Here is a 17,716-nt window from a genome sequence, read left to right as displayed (position 1 = left end):
CTCTAATGCTGCACAGAAAATTTTGTATTATGATTTTTGGCTAAATGGATAACTAAAAATATACTATTAATTATAATATTTATCATAATGTTAGAAATCAGGAAGGAATTAACTTTATTTTAGGATAGGACTGGCGAAACGTGTTATAAACGTGTCGTGTACCTTTATAAATAGGCAGATTTCTCCAACCCGAACACGACCCGTTTAACTAATCGTGTCAAAATGTCAAACCCTAACCCGACACGCTTAATAAACGGGTTAACACGTTTAGACCTGTTTAACCTGTTTAGTAAAATAGGTCATAACAGATACATATCTATTTAACACGTTTATTAATAACCCATTTAACACAATTTTTTAATTAAATGGGTATAATCAAATAACAAACCTCTAAAATAACCATAAATCTTAATACAACAAATAACAATTAATAAATTATATATATCATATGAGTAATATTTAGTCATATATAATTTAATTAATTAATAATATTAATATTTAGATTTAACAGTGTCTTAACGTGTCTTAGGCGGGTTAGGTGGTTTAACCTGTTTAACCCGCTATTTAACCGTGTCATAAACGGGTTGACTCATTTATGATCCAAACCCATATAAACTCAACCCGAACCCGCTTAACTTCGTGTCATGTCGTGTCGGGTTCAAATTGTCAGCCCTATGTTAGGGTAGGCTCCAAGCTCAACTGGGACTTAATTTTCTAAAAAATAGAAGTTAATTTTTTAAAATTTATAATTAAATGGAAGTTAAATATAAATTTCCGGAAAATTATAGATGAATTAAAAGTTAACTCAGATTGGAAAAAAATTCCTATTCATCCACTGCTGGCGATCACAAGTGTAGAAGTAATTAAGAATAAATTAAGCTGATTACAAACGTTTACGTCTTTCGATTTATAATATTTGCTGTTTTTTGAAATTTAATTTCTAACTTTATAAAATTAGGCTGTAAAATACTTAAACGCATTACAAAAAAAAAATCGATTGGAGCTTTAAATATTCCCTAGCATGTATCAATTATTATTAGCAAATATGAAAAATGACATATTTGCAACATCGTCGTCGTTTTGTCGGACTAGTGTTAGGTTAAGTCCATTTGTTTCGAACATGTTTAGCCCATAATTTATCAGATAGTGACTATCTCATTCCATCCAAACATGGGCCCTACGGCCTATTAAAGGCCTTCATCAAGCCTGCCTTTGATGTGTGCATGTGAAAATATCCAGATTTACATGATGTGCTCATATTCATTTACTAATATTAATTGAATTATTATATTATTTATTAGATGAAATTACACCATATATTGTGCTAAAATTTTCAAAAATATTGATGAGTTATTTTCACATAAAACACTATATGTGGATTTTTTTTTCCAAAATTACGGTGGACTGGATGCATTTGTAAAAACAAATTACAAGGATACTGTTTTAAAAATGTAATTTTATAACTAATCTAGAAAATAAAGTAATTTCAAAAATATAGACTCTTTTACCTAAGGAATCATGATGTGGAGCTAACACCACAGGCCGTCGATGCCGCCAATAATGATTGATAGTCGAGGTGGATCTGACGTGGACTATATATCGATTGATTCTTGTTGTATTCATGTCGGATGAACAATTTAAGATTTAGGTGAGTTCAATGTGAATTTTAGGTAGATCTAGATGGATCTTATATTATTGTATTTATATAAAATCAAAATTCACATTTTAGGTGGATCTAGTGTGAATTTTAAGCAAAACTAAGTAGATACGATATTGTAGTATTCATATCAGATAAATAATTCAAAATTTAAGTTTATGTAAGTGGACTTAAATAAATTTTATATTTTTGATCAAGAACTCGTCATTTAAGTGGATTTTATGTAAATTTTAGATGGAATTCAGTGGATATTGTATTGTATATTCATGTCATACTGAAAATTAAAAATTCAGGTAGATCTGGCATAGACTTTTGGGATGGGTCTTATTGTTAGACGACTCATTTTCAAACAACGAGAAAAGCAATAAAAATATGATACGTGTAATGGCAATTTTCAAATAAACGGTTTTTAAAATAATGTCTTCACCTTTTGGGTCTCGCCTGAGTATATGTCCTCTCTCCTGACTTATGCTATTGGAATGATATGTTTTTTAATTTGAATTACAGTTATTTCTTCTAATGTTTCTCTCATGCATTAGCCTAATATTGCCGAATTTGTTGGAAATATTGAAAGAAACATAAAATGGTAGAAAGTGATGAACTTTTATTATTATTAATTGATGATAAAACAAAGTCTTTTTATAGACAATACATAACAACCAAAAACATAAATCAAAATCAAATATTCTAATTGTTTTAACCTAGATTAATGGAGGATTTCATTCATTCCAACACAGTAAATTGGAAGTATCAATTACTTGTTGATTATTTCATGCAGCCTGATGTACAGAAAATATTATCCTTACATATGTCTTATTGGCCTTATAAGGATAAACTTGTCTGGGACTTTCACCCATCTGGAGGATATACCGTTAAATCAGGTTAATATATAGCCCTCCACCAGCAACTTAGGGAGTATGATTCTTTAATTAATCCTTTGACTAAGAAGGATGGCAACTGCTATGGAAGATAAAAATTTCTCATAAAATTATCATCTTCATTTGGCAATGTTTACATAATGGACTTCCAACAACAGATAATCTCAAGTTCAGATTGAAGCTTAATCTTCAATGTGTTTTTTGTGGCCAAGAAGAAACAATTAGTCACCTTTTGTTTCACTGCCAAGGGTTCAGCAGATTTGGTTTGCATCTCCTTTCAATTTTAGATCTAACTGGGATGCAACACTTACTTTTCCTGGCTTATGGGTTAAAATTACTCAATGTCTTTTGACCCTTGGTGGAGTCTTTTCAGTAGAGCTGTTCTGTTATCACCTTTGGTATATTTGGAAATCCAAGAATAGCTTCGATTTGAATCATACAACTGTTCCTGTTGTAAATATTTTGGGCCAAAGTTTTGCAGCTCACCAGGAATATATGGAGAGCCAAAAGGGATCAGAACTTTTAAATACTCCTACAATTTGAGTTGTGGTTCCAGACCTAGGGCGAATAATATTAACTGCGGACACCATTTCAATTTCGTATGATGCTGCGGTGGATAAAAGTAGAAGATTTGGAGTTATTGGAGTCATAGCAAAAAATTAAGAGTTAAGGATCACGGCTAAATTCTCTGCAGTATTTAGACATATTTGGGATCCGAGAATTCTTGAGTTGTTAGCACTTCGAAAAGCTTTGAATTGGACAAAATGTCAAGGGTGGAAAAAAGTGTGCTTCGAAGGGGATGCCCTCAAAGTATCCGACACAATTAATTCAGAATTTTATTCTAATTATTAGTGGCAAGATCACTATTTGTAACTACTATATGTTTCCTTTCTATCTATTGATTACAAAAGAACTCTTAATTCAAATAAAATAACAACAAATTAATTTTTAATTATTTTCAATATTTTAATAAAAAATTAAAACTAAAATTAAAACTAAAATTTTTATAACTTCATCAATGGAGCATTTCTCTCCACATTCTCAAATTTTTGTGAAACACTTCTTTTCACATGATGCACTTCTCATCATCTTGTTGATGCACTTTCTCACCAATCAATAATTGTGGAAGCACTTCTTTCCAATAAAATTAAAATAGACTTATTTCTTCAACCTCTACCAAATTTGTTTTTTTTATTCTACAATTTTGTTGTAGGTGCCCAAATCTTTTACAATAAAAACATTGAGCTTTTCTCTTAGGGTTAATTGCAAATTAAATCACGAACTTTACCCTAATTTGGAATTACAACACGAACTTTGAAACTTCACAATGTCAGTAGCCAATTTTCCTCTTTTAGCAAAATTATATATCGGCCAATCATGCAATTACAAGTGGCGGTACATTACAAAATCCACGTCAGTGTTTTTTAAGATCGGCGTACCACTTTGCCAAAAAATGAAAGTTGATTACTGACATTGTCAAATTTTAAAGTTTGTGTTGTAATTGCAAATTAGGATAAAGTTTTTGATTTAATTTGTAATTAACTCTTTCTCTTATGCCAACAACCTTTTTCTTCATGACCAAATTTGTTGTAATGACCATATTAAGTAAGCTTTCCTTTTTTATTTGGAAATGAAGTTTTAGCTAGATAAGCTCCTTCAATAATCTATTTTTCAAATCCTTGCTTTCTTAGTATTCTTTTTTAGTTTTGAGTCTGCAATGCATTCACTAATTCTGTCAAGGAAATACTTGACAAATGTGTGATTCTTCTAAAGAATAAATTTTAGACTCATATTTTTTAGATAAAGTCATAAGAACTTTTTGAACAATTCGTTCATCAGAAAAATCCTTACCTAGCAACCTTACCTTGTTGACAATGCCGAACAGCTTGTTACAATAATCTTTAATGTTTTCCGATTCATTCATCGTCACCATCTCGAACTTTTTAATCATATTGAGTGCTTGCATGTTTTTAGTTTTTTCACTATCTTGATATTCCAATTTGAAAAAGTCCCAAATATCTTTTGTAGATTCAAGATGCAAAATCCTCGAATAAATTGTATTAGACACAACAGAAAATAAGTAAGTTTTGACTTTAGACTTTCTTGTCTTTGTTTATGGATCTTCAATTGATTCGTCGTAGGATTTGCAGGCAATAGCAGAATCGCATAATTTTTTTCAATTCCCAAAAATCTAATGCTTTAAGATAAATTGTTATTTTAATACTTCAACCAATTTTGCGCTTCAATATAATTTCCGGGAGTAAGCGCTATAGCTTGTTTTCAATACTCTGCGCACGCTTGATAGTGATCACCATGAAAAATAGGTGGTGTCATATTTGGAAGAGAAGATTCAGTTTTCGTATTGATATTTTTTTCACTCAACACAGCAAATTTTTTTAGTTAGAGCTTAAAGACATAGCTCTGGTACCATGTTAAAAATATTGAAAGAAACATAAAATGATAAAATATGATGAACTTTTAATATTATTAATTGGTGATAAAACAAAGCCTTTTTATAAGCAATACATAACAAACAACAACATAAATTAAATCAAATATCTTAATTGATCTTAAGCTAAAAATAATAGGACTAATCCAAACTACATTTGACTAACTTTTAATTCAAATAAAATAACAAACATTTAATTTTTAATTATTTTCAATAGAACTTTGGCCTTCCACAACAATAAGCAACATTCGAATCAAAAATTGGAGGTGCGCTATCACTTGCATTCGCAAGTGTAGCTACCATTAAATTTACATTAATAAGATTAACAACACTATATGATATATCATCATTCCAGCTGGTAAGACGGTTTCTCAAACTTTCCACACCTATTTCAAAATAATTCATTTTATATATGATGTTCATGCATAAGTTAGCATATTCTTGAAATAAGCGTTCCACTTTTTGGAATTTTCAAAATTCTTTGGTCAATTGCAAATAGAGGTGGCAAATGCCACCCATACCCATTTACCCACCCATACCCACCCATGATATAAAGAGTATGGGTGATAAATGGGTAGCAAGTAAAAATAAATGGGTATAAATGGGTAATAAATTTTTAAATTTTATTTAGATGGGCTGGGTTACATTGGGTATGGGTACCCAATAATTTGGGTATCATATTATGAGGATATCAGAATATTAGAGAGACATCGACCTATTTCTTTCCTTTTTCTAATTTGACTTGAATTGCTATTGAAATTAGGGTTTGCTCAGTTTTGGGAAAATTGGATTGTCATGAAGCTTTTATACTGATAATACAAAATATTATTGTGCTTCTTCGATCTATAAATTAATAGTCGCATTCTCAGTTCAAACGAAGAACTTCTCTTCTTCTCATTTCAGGTAATTTTCTTTTATTCGTTTTCCTTTTTGGGTAAATGGGTTCATCACTAAATTTGTGAATTATAACAAAATATTATCATTTAACATGTTTAAGCAAGATAGTAGATGAATGGAAACTTGTATTAGCATAATCTGTTGTGGAATCTGTGGAAACCATGTATGCTTAGACCAAGTATGAAATTTAATTGCTTATTCTGATTGTGTAATCTTAATGTTTCAATTAAGTATTTTAAAAAACGACCAACAGTCAAATGTGATTATTTGAAATAATGTTTTACCATGTGATTGCATATAATCTGAAAATATATACAGTCGACCCTCTAATAGTTAATATTCTATAAATTAATAATTCTAATAATTAATAGAAAATTGACAGAACCAACTTCGTTCCACGTCGGATAATTAATAATTCTATTATTTAATAATTAATAAAATTTAAAATATATTCTACATGAATATTAATTATTAGAGAGATTTTTTTAAAAAAATATATAACAATTGATGATTTATTTGAGGCAATACTAACCTTAATTCATAAAGTGGAAGTTAAAATACCATCAAATTATAACTTTCTTATTCTTTTGAGAAATTTTAAAGGAAGTTATGAGATAAATAAATTAAAGTAAGTAAAGTATCTCTAGTATAAAAAATATTAAAAATTATTTTACTTTATGAATACAACTTCTTAATAATTATTTTTTGGTTTGATATCAATTGATATTTTTTAAATTGAATATAAAATTGTTTTTTTTTTTTAAATTGAGTGATTTTAAAGTGTATTTAGTTAGTTTTTTATAATATAATATTAATATTAGGTCTATTAATATAGATGCTATAAAATATCTTTCATAATTTTTTTTATACAAATTCAATAAATTAATAATTCTAATAATTAATAAAATTTTGATCCACCATGTGTATTAATTATCAGAGGGTCGACTGTATGCTTGATTCAATAATTGAATTTTTTAACCTGTGCATCCACTCTTTTCTTTATTAATTCAATATAGATATGAAGAGAATTTTGTTACCAAGTAATTTAATTTTTTTTATTGTTGTTTCGTTTTAAGTTGATCATTATTCGGTTTCAATTTGATTTTGGATATTTTATATTTAAAAGCATATAATTTTCTTCGTCAGCTTAATCTAATCAAATAACTACGAAATTGGTCTTGACATCGATATAAACTTACCACATCAAGCTATAATAAACTAAGTAATTGTAAAGTAATATAATTCAAAATTAGTTATCTAAATCTCTCAAGTTTTTATTGGATGTGTCTTTCACTGTCAATATCTTTTATATTAATATGTACATTTTTATGTTATGCAGGTTTCCTTATTTTTTGCCATGCTTCTGGACATCATTTTTTCATATTAATTATCACCCTCTTATCATGTCACTAGAAGAGCAAGATACTGAGGTTGAAGAAAGTGCTACTTGCAGTTCTAAACGAAGTAGAAAATGTACGTCTCAGGTATGGGATCACTTTGATAAACTCGATAAATTAGATGATGGTAAACAATGGGCAAAATGTAAATGGTGTGGGCAATCATATTTAATTAGTCCAGGTTATGGAACAAAAAATTTATTGCGTCACATTGATGTTTGTTATAAGAAAGAACTTCAAATATGTGGATCGTTGCATTCAACTTTAGACCAAGAAATCTATAGAGAAAAGGTTGCAATTTCTATTATTAAACATAATTACTCTTTCTCATATGTGGAGCATGAAGGAGTAAGGAATGTTAATAGTTATTTGAATCCAAATGTACAAACCATTTCTAGGAATACAGCTAAGGCAGATGTTATAAAAGTTTTCAAAAAAGAAAAAGAAAAACTTCTATGCCTGCTAGGTTCCACTTCTAGTAGAATTTGTTTGACATCAGATTTGTGGTCCTCAATCACTACTGATCATTACATGACTGTCACTGCACATTTTGTTGATGAAAATTGGGAATTGCAAAAGAGAAATTTGTGTTTTACTTATGTTCCACCTCCGTATTGTGGTGTGGTGCTAGCTGAAAAAATGTTTAGCCTGTTGAAAGAATGGGGTATTGAGAGAAAAATATTCACAATTAGTCTAGATAATGTTTCATATAATGATACGATGGTGGGTATTTTGAAAAAATATGAATTTTTAGGGAAGTTTTTGCCGTGTGATGGTGATTTTTTTGCATGTGCGGTGCGGAGCTCATATACTTAATCTGATTGTGCAAGAAGGTGTTAAAGTTGCTCAATCTTCTATAGATAAAATTAGGGAGAGCGTAAAGTATGTTAGGGCTAGTAATGCGAGAAGGGTGAAATTTGCTGAGTGTATTTTGCAGTGTTCTTTAAGTTGTAGGCAAGTACGACAAGATGTACCAACTAGGTGGAATTCGACATATCTAATGATTGAGAGTGCTCTACTTTTTCAGCGTGCTTTTCAACATTTATTTTTAATTGATACTAAGTATACCTCCTGTCCTACAACAGAAGAGTGGCTTCAAGCTGAGAGAATAATGAAGCTTTTAAAACCCTTTTCTGAAATATCTACACTTTTTTCTGGAACTAAGTATCCGTCTGCAAATTTATATTTTCATGGAGTGTGGAAGATTGAGTTGCGTTTATTGGAAGAATTAGGAAATGGTGAGGATGTAATTAGCAGAATGGCTACAAGAATGAAGATTAAATTTGATAAGTATTGGCATTCTTACAGTGAAATTTTATCCATAGCAATTATTTTAGATCCTCGCTATAAGTTGGATTTTGTGGAATTTTGTTTGTTTAAAATAGATGGTATGGAATCAAAAGATCGTGTGCTTCATATTCGTAACAGATTGTATTCTCTCTTTAAAGAGTATATGGTTTCATCTGCTAAAGATTCAACCTCTATTAGATCAAACAGAATTGTTACTTGTTTTACGGGGGATGATGTTGATGAGTTTGATAGTTTTGAAAGTGAAATTTTTGGCTCTGTTAAAGCCAAATCGCAATTGGATTTGTATTTTGAAGAACCTAGGCTTGATAGAAAACAGTTTGCAGATTTAGAGGTTCTTAATTATTGGAAAGATAATTCTTTTCGATATCCAAAACTTTCATTGTTGGCTCGTGACATTCTTAGTATTCCTATAACCACGGTTGCCTCAGAATCTGCTTTTAGTATTGGAGGACGGATTCTCGATAAATATCGGAGCTCTCTTTAGCCTCAAAATGCAGAAGCATTATTATGTGCTCGAGATTGGTTATATGGGGTACCTCTTATTGAAGAAGATCTCGAGAAACAATCTCTGATTGAAGATTTTGAAGAATTATACAATTCCATGTCTTGTTCATTCACAAAGGTTACTTAGGTATGTATTTTAATATCTTTCATTATATCTTTTAAATGAATCTGCTTCTATTGCTTTGTTTGGTCCAATTGTTGAATCTGCTTCTATTGCTTTGTTGCACCTTATCAATTTATGGAGCAATTGAATTTGCTTCTTTTGCTTTGTTTGGTCTTATTGTTGTACATGTTTTTATTGCTTTGTTACACGTTATCAATTTATGGAGCAATTGAAATTATTTAAGTTGAGCATATATAGGATGCGAAATGCATGTATAAATTTGGTTTAATATATAGGCTAGCATTAATGTTAATTGTTGTTTTTTAAGTGCAGGGCAATGGTGATATCTGAAGGCCATCCTCCAAGTGTACTAACAAAGATGAACTCAATTATCCAAAGGTCGTCCTCCAAGCAACGTTTAAACTTCGGTTGGAAACGGACTCGGTTGATGGAAACAAGGGCAGCACAATACATTTGACCTAATTTGAATTTGAGTAGGATGATAAACTTGTAATTTGATTAATGATTTGAACAAATGATTCAGACTATATTTTGTTAATTTATTTATTTTTTCTTTAATGTTACTAGTGAAATAAGTAGAATTTGAATATTTTTTTCAGAAAAATGTTTTTTTTTTCCGAAAAATATTTTTTTCAGGAAAATATTTGTTGGAAAATATTTTTTCATAAATTTTTTTCAGAAAATATTTGTTGGAAAATATCTTTTCCAGGAAAAAAAACGTTTTTGTCGGAATTTTTTTCGGAAAATATTTTTTTCCGGAAAGTATTTTTTTCCGAAACATATTCTCTCTAAAAGTTTCTCTCTAAAATTCATTAATTCTCACAAAATGTACAATTAAAATGTAACATAATTTAAATTTTGAAAAGTCAATTTTTAACATTATACATATAAAGTGGGTTAATGGGTGGGTTAGGGTCATATAGGATTATAAGGGTATGGGTACCCATATAAAATTAAAACGGGTCATAAATGGGTAGATTACCCATTTATGACCCTACCCATTTAAACTCAACCCATACTCACCCAAACCCACCCATTTGCCACCTCTAATTGCAAATAACCTCCTAGAAATAGAATGCTTGAATGTCTTCTATGAACATATCACTCCACCAAATAATTATACATGTTTCATTGATAGACCTGATGTTTTTCATATACATTACTTTGAATGAACATCTACATGGATTTTTTTTTAATTCAAACTTCTTACAGCTGTAATTGAATATCATTTGTTCTAAACACCATTATATATATAAAAAAAATTCTTATTGTACCGGTTATTAAATATGTTCTGCTTCATAATTTTGATTTTCTCAACATCATCTATTAAGACATCAATATTAACTTTATTCTCATATGTCAAAATAAAATGACAATACATTGTGTGCTTAATCATATTATGGACTAATTTAAATATAAAATATATGTAAGCAATGCTGAAATTGCTTTTCCTAGGAAAAATAAAAAATGCACTTCATAATTTTATTTTTTTGATTTAAAATTTAAAATTTATTTTCATGCAACTTGTCAATGATAACAACTTCATATTGTTCAACAAATTATATCAATATGCTACTAGATGTAATGTAATGTAACTATATAAAAAAAGAATGCATTCCTTCACTCATTTTCGCCCATAAATAATGATATAAGAAGATAAGAATTTAACTTTCCCTTTTACCTTATAAGTTAAGTAACTGTTCATTATTTTCTAATTGCACGCATTAGCATATAACTACTACAATTATTTTAAAATGTTTCAATGGTAAAAATTTCATAAAGTAAGGTTTTGAATTCTATGAGATTCTTCAACTTTTGAGGTAGTTTTAACATGATATTGCAAAGACAAAATTGGTGAATACTATTAGGAATAACTTTCTTTAAGGTTGCTTTACTACATTTACATTAATTTGTTAAAATAGCACGAGAATGTACGCCTCCCACAATTTCAAGTCAATTTGATAATAGCCACTTAAATGATCAAATTTTCTCGTGTGTAATTAAAGCACAACTTAATATTGGTGATAGTTATTTACTATAAAAGAATGAAAAAACTCTTTATTATTTTATGTATTCTTGCAAACATCTTTCGAATTGCTTCAACGTCTCTTACGCCTAATTTGAGCTTCCTTATTCTCTTATTAAAATTTCGACAATCTTTAGACAAACATTCTAAGTTTAGAAGCCCACCAAATTGTACTTGCATCATCTTAATACTCTTGCAAGGTCTCACGCTAGATATGTCATTTGCTTCAAGTTAGTGTTTTATGTGTACACTTATTGTTTTATAAGCACTCATAAAAGTATGATATATTAGAAACTAATTTGTGATTATGATGGAATGATACCTAGGAAACTTGCCAATTATTATCTGTCACGACCCGATTTCCATCCGAAACTCGAGCCGAGATAGGGGCTAGAGAATGGGAGTGGTTGCTCTAAAACCTGTAGCAAGCCTAAAATTTTTTATAAATTTTTCGCGTTTTAAAACATAAAAAGGTTTGCAACCTCGTCGAAAAAACATTTTAACACCTTTATTAAAAACGTGATCGCAATTAAAGATAATATATCACATATGATATGTCCTCAGAAAACATCCTTAAAACCTTTCTCTCGTTCAACGAAAACATATTTCTGAAAACTGGGTTCATAAAACCCTAATTGTATTTCAAGAAATCATAGCACATACATCAATCTCTTATGACGTACCTACTCTGTTTCTAATACAATCCTAAAATGCTAAAATCACAAAATTAGTGTATCTCTCAAACATCTGGTCAAAGCATTTTAAAAAATACGCAGCTTTTCAATCATATACATATATAGTAGTTTAAATCAGAGTTTATTAAAGGGTTAATTGCAAATTAATACACGAACTTTACCCTAATTTGCAATTATAACACGAACTTTGAAACTTGGCAATTTAATACACCAACTTTCATTTTTTTGGCAAATTAGTACACCGGCCAATCATACAACAACACATGACTTTATATGACAAGTCCACGTTAGTGTTTTTCCAGTTCGGTGTATCAATTCGCCAAAAAATGAAAATCAGTGTACCAATTTGCCAAGTTTTAAAGTTTGTGTTGTAATTGCAAATTAGGGTAAAGTTTATGTATTAATTTGCAATTAACTCTTTATTAAAATAAGTTTGAACTGCTGTAAACAGAAAGACAGACTTCCTAGTACCTAACTACTTGCAGTTCTAGAGGTATGGTTGATATTGACTTTCGGAATTATTATAGAAGTCTGACCTCGTACTTCATAACCTGAAAGGTGAACATTGGGGAGGAGAAGGGAGGCTCAAAAATATAAATATTTCTAAGTGAGTATACACATTTACAATTGAATATTCAAATCGCATATATTATAAAACATTTGTATATATAAAATAGGGTTAATTACATATAAAATCACTACCTTTACACGAAATTGCAAAAATAACACGACCTTTAAAACGTGGAAATTCAGGGCACCACCTTTCATTTCTTTTCAAAAATAACACGGACACATTTTTAGTGGCATTTTTGCTGATGTGGTGTGACACGTGGCACTCTCATCGGCTGTCCAAGTCAGCAAAATTTTATCAAAAAACGTACCCATGTTGTTTTTGAAAAGAAATGAAAGGTGATGCCCTGAATTGACACGTTTTAAAGGTCGTGTTATTTTTGTAAATTCGTGTAAAGATGGTGATTTTATATGTAATTAACCCTATAAAATATTACCAATTACTTGATCCAGATGAAACCCTACAAGGTAGACTATTGTATAGGTCTCACCATACACAACATGAGCCTTAGACCGTGAACTGAATCATTGCCGTCTAAGCCAGTGTTTGGACCGTAACCATGAAACTGCCATCACAGTGTTACCTATGACCGTAACCGTTCGTCTCAGACTATTAAGTCAGGGTCGCTAGCACTTCCAACACCCAATAACATTAAATTGCCTCTATGTCAGACATAGTCTTGTCTCTAACATACTACTAGTGATCACATAGTCATATTGACAACCAGTAGGAAGTTTGTTCCAATAGATCTTTCATGGTTAGAATAATACTAGTGCGATTGGTTATTTAAAAATAGTTTAAATATAAATATTCAAAAGTAAAAACCATAAAGTAAACTCACATAACCGATATCCCAAAGCGTATACTCTTGATAGCCCATCAGTCAAACACCCTGGTGTCTTGACTTGGCTTATCGACTACTCCTCTTATCTAAACATAATTAGAACGTCACTCTCAAATCAACTATAGACTTTTCAAGTTTAGACTTTACAAACAAAACATCACTTATAAAGTTTTCAGATCGACGAAACACGCGTCGAAGTTCTCGGGCAAAAACCCTCAAAAATACATTTCCCCCTTCGATGACTAACCTGCTGTGCACATCAGGTGGCTGCACGATATGCACGTTCGTGCAGCCATGTGCACGTTCGTGCATCTTGGGTGCACGTTCGTGCACCTTGGCTGGTGCATGTTCGTGCACATTGATTGTACATTCGCGCACCTCGTGCACAGCCCCGGGGAATCAGATTTTCCGGACTTTCTGACGTGCTCCGACTTAAAATTTCCGCTCCGATAACTTAAACATAATCCAAACTATCTAATTTCGCAATTGGAACGCATAGTCGGTTCGAATTCGATCGATTCGATATGATAGCCGTTTAAAACTCAAATATAATCCAATTTCTAAATAATTGAATTCAAATTAACGGTTATTACCTCAAATACAGACGGATTATTAAAAAAATCAGAATCGAAATCGCGAAACACATCGTGCCACGGCGAAACTCTAGGTTTCGTTCTTTAGAGAGCTAAGTAGCTCTATGATTTCTTTTGAATATCATGAAATAAGTTTATGTACTCATTTCATTCCTTATGAAAGGATATACAGAGTGATTGGCTAAAGTAGCATTTGATACTAGCTCAATTATGCACTTTAACTATGATTTTAATTAATCGTCTGTAGCTCAAACGGAGACTAATTCCAAATTTCGTGAAACTTTACTCAAAAATCGAATAAAATATAAAACGAATAAAAATATAACTTTTATTCGCATCCGACTTATATTTTATGTTTTAATAAATTTCGAAAGATTCATTAGGTCTAAATCAGTCCTGCTTGATTAAATTCACTACGTCCAAATTCCATAAAAATTTGACGATAACTTCATCAAATTATTTTGCGGACATTGACACTAAAATTATTCGCTCGGAACTTATAAATTATTTTATTTTAATCTAGACTAACTAATTTTATTTAATTAATTATTAAATTAAAAGTATTTAAAGTAAAGTTTAAAGATTGAAAACAATTTTTTTTCTTTACTTGTGTACCACTTCCAACCGTCTCACCATACTTCTATATATATATATATATATATATTAATTTACATCCTTTAATTTGACGTCAAAATTTTCTGAATTTTGATATTTTAATTTTGAGGTTTCAGCCGAAATAATAATCTCTCCATTTAGAGATGTATATTGATATATTAATTATAAATATATTTCCTTATACGACACTAAATAATATTTTCCTTTATTCTCTCTTATTTAATAAATCACAATTTTTATTCTTAAAATTCAATAATTACGACATACTTCTCGGGACACTTATAAATTAAATATATCTTTAAATTTAATTTACATACTTCCAGCTATTAAAATTCTAACACGTGACTTATTCCGACCACTAAAACTTGAGAAGACAACAAAATTACTACAAAAAAGCCTTCCATTTACATGTTTTACCATATATTTCAATTGTTTTACATCAGCACCACCTTTTTAACATTAATGCAATATTGATGATGTCAGCGTAGATCACCTGATGCACGCTGACATCACGTGGTCAGCTATGCATTGTTATGAACAGTGCATTGTTATGCACCGTTCATAACAATGCAATAATTAATAGCACCACATATTTTTTTAAATAAAAAATTATTTATATAATTATTGGTTTGAAATATTAAAAATTAACTTATCTAAATTTAAAAAATACTATTAATTTTAATTTTTAAAGTATAAATATATTAATTTTTAATAATATAAAATACACAAATAATACAATTTTTATAAATATAAATTTATAAATTATTTATATGATACATTATTAATACATACCGAATACGAGTCTGATGTATAAATAATTTATTTATCATGAATAATTATGTATTAGAGATGTATCTATTTAATATATTTAAAAATATATATATCATATATAAATTATGTGGGAAAAATGTAACTATCATATACAAATTATGTATTAACAATGTATCCATTTAATACATTTAAAAAATGTATCTATTATGTATACATTATATATCACCAAAATATTGATAATAAATATATCTAAATGTATATATCATGTATAAAATATATATCAGATATGTATAAATATAAAACTTGACCGATCGAATTAGTCGGCTGATTCAATTACAATCAATCGAATATTTAAATTATGTATTAACGATGTATCCATTTAAATATATTCAGAAACATATCTATAGTGTATAAATTATGTTTTTCTGAAGAATCTCTCTTCCGGCCTATTAAGTAAAGTAAGTTAGTTCGAGATCGAAACTGGACCTGAAAGAGAGCGATTTATCTATTAAGTACATTTAAAAAATGTATCTATCATGTTTAAGATTTTTTTTTTATAAATATCACGTATAAATTATGTATCGGAGATGTATCACATATGTATCCGAAATGTATTAAATATATATTGGAGATGTATCAAATATTTATCGAATATTTTACACTTTTACTCGTCTTTTTCCTTTCTTCCACCTTGGGCTTCCGGCTAAAGCTTGAAAATGAACTAATCAAATATATATAAAAATATATATGGAATAATAGTAATTAAAATGAATTAATTAGTTCATTTTAATTAGTATTAAATATATGTTTATAATCTTTTCTAATTATAAAAATGAACCAATCAAATTAGTCAATTAATTCAATTAATGTATCAAATATGTATCTATCATGTATAAATTGTGTATCAAAGATGTATCAGAAATATATTCGAATTACAATTAAATGTAGTCGATTAATATTCAATAAGCACTAGAAAATAACATTAGCAGCAATAACATATCCGAAATGCACTATCTAACATTGAAAGATTAAAAATTTAAACTCAATTCATTAAAAATAAAATTAGAGATGTATTGAAAATATATCGCAGATGTATCAAAAATGTATCAGAGATGTATCAAATCCTGAATATCAAATATAAATCCAAAAACTCAGCAACACCGAATTGTTCCATCATTCACTTTTTTCAATTCAAGATTTTGAAAAAGAGAAATTAACCTACATACGCGTCGTTTAACTATTTTCTTTAAAAATTATAAATCAAAAATTATCTAATATATTTGAAATGTATCAAATATGTATAAAACACAAGAAAAAGTGTTTGAACGGTCGAATATGCATCAAATATGTATCGGAGTTGTATCAAATATGTACCAAATATTTATCACGTATAAATTAATATTAACGATGTATCTATTTAAATACATATAAAAATATATCTACCGTGTATAAATTGTGTATCAGTGATTTATCTATCAAGTACATTTAAAAAATGTATTTATCATGTTTAAGATTTTTTGTAAATATATATACAAAAAAGCTTTGAAATGTGTAAGGAACCTAAAGAAAACAGTACGAGAAACCATATTGAAAATAAATGTCGGATCCAAGACTACTGTATGGTGGGGTCCATATATATATATATATATAAAAAATTTTGATTATAAAATTATAAAATTATGTATCAGAGATGTATCACGTATGCATTTGAGATGTATCAAATATTTATCGAATATTTTGCACTTCCACTCATTTTTTTCCTTTCTTCCACCTTGGATTTCCGGTCAATTCATAAAAACAAACCGATCAAATATATACAAAATAATAAATATAATAATACTAATTAAAATGAACTAATTAGTTCACTTTAATTAGTATTATTAGATATATGTTTATAAACTTTTCTAAATATAAAAACGAACCAATCGAATTAGTCAATTAATTCAATTAATGTATCAAATTTGTATTTATCATGTATCCACTCTACAAATAATACTCCAACAATGTATCAAATATGTATCAGATATGTATCAGCGATGTATCAATTATGTACCAAATGTATCAGAGATGTATCAAATTATATGTTTGATATTTTTTCAATTTTCAACGTAATTTGACAATCGTCTATTTAAATATATAGTTTCTCAAACTTAAAATTAAAATTTTTAAATTTTTATGTAGAATACATTATTTTCGATACGCTTTATATATAAAATATTTAAACAAAATAATAATAATTTGAATTTTTAAAAAAATATTAATATAAATATTTAACGTTTAATTAATTAATTATTTTAGAAAAAAAACCGAGTGTCGTAATTAGCAGCCCCAAACCAAAAAAATTGAGTGTCATAATTAGCAGCTCCAAACCAAACTGTAAAATT

Source organism: Mercurialis annua, linkage group LG6 (assembly GCF_937616625.2).
Source record: "Mercurialis annua linkage group LG6, ddMerAnnu1.2, whole genome shotgun sequence".
Taxonomy (NCBI): Eukaryota; Viridiplantae; Streptophyta; class Magnoliopsida; order Malpighiales; family Euphorbiaceae; genus Mercurialis; species Mercurialis annua.
Note: the sequence above shows the minus strand (reverse complement) of the source record.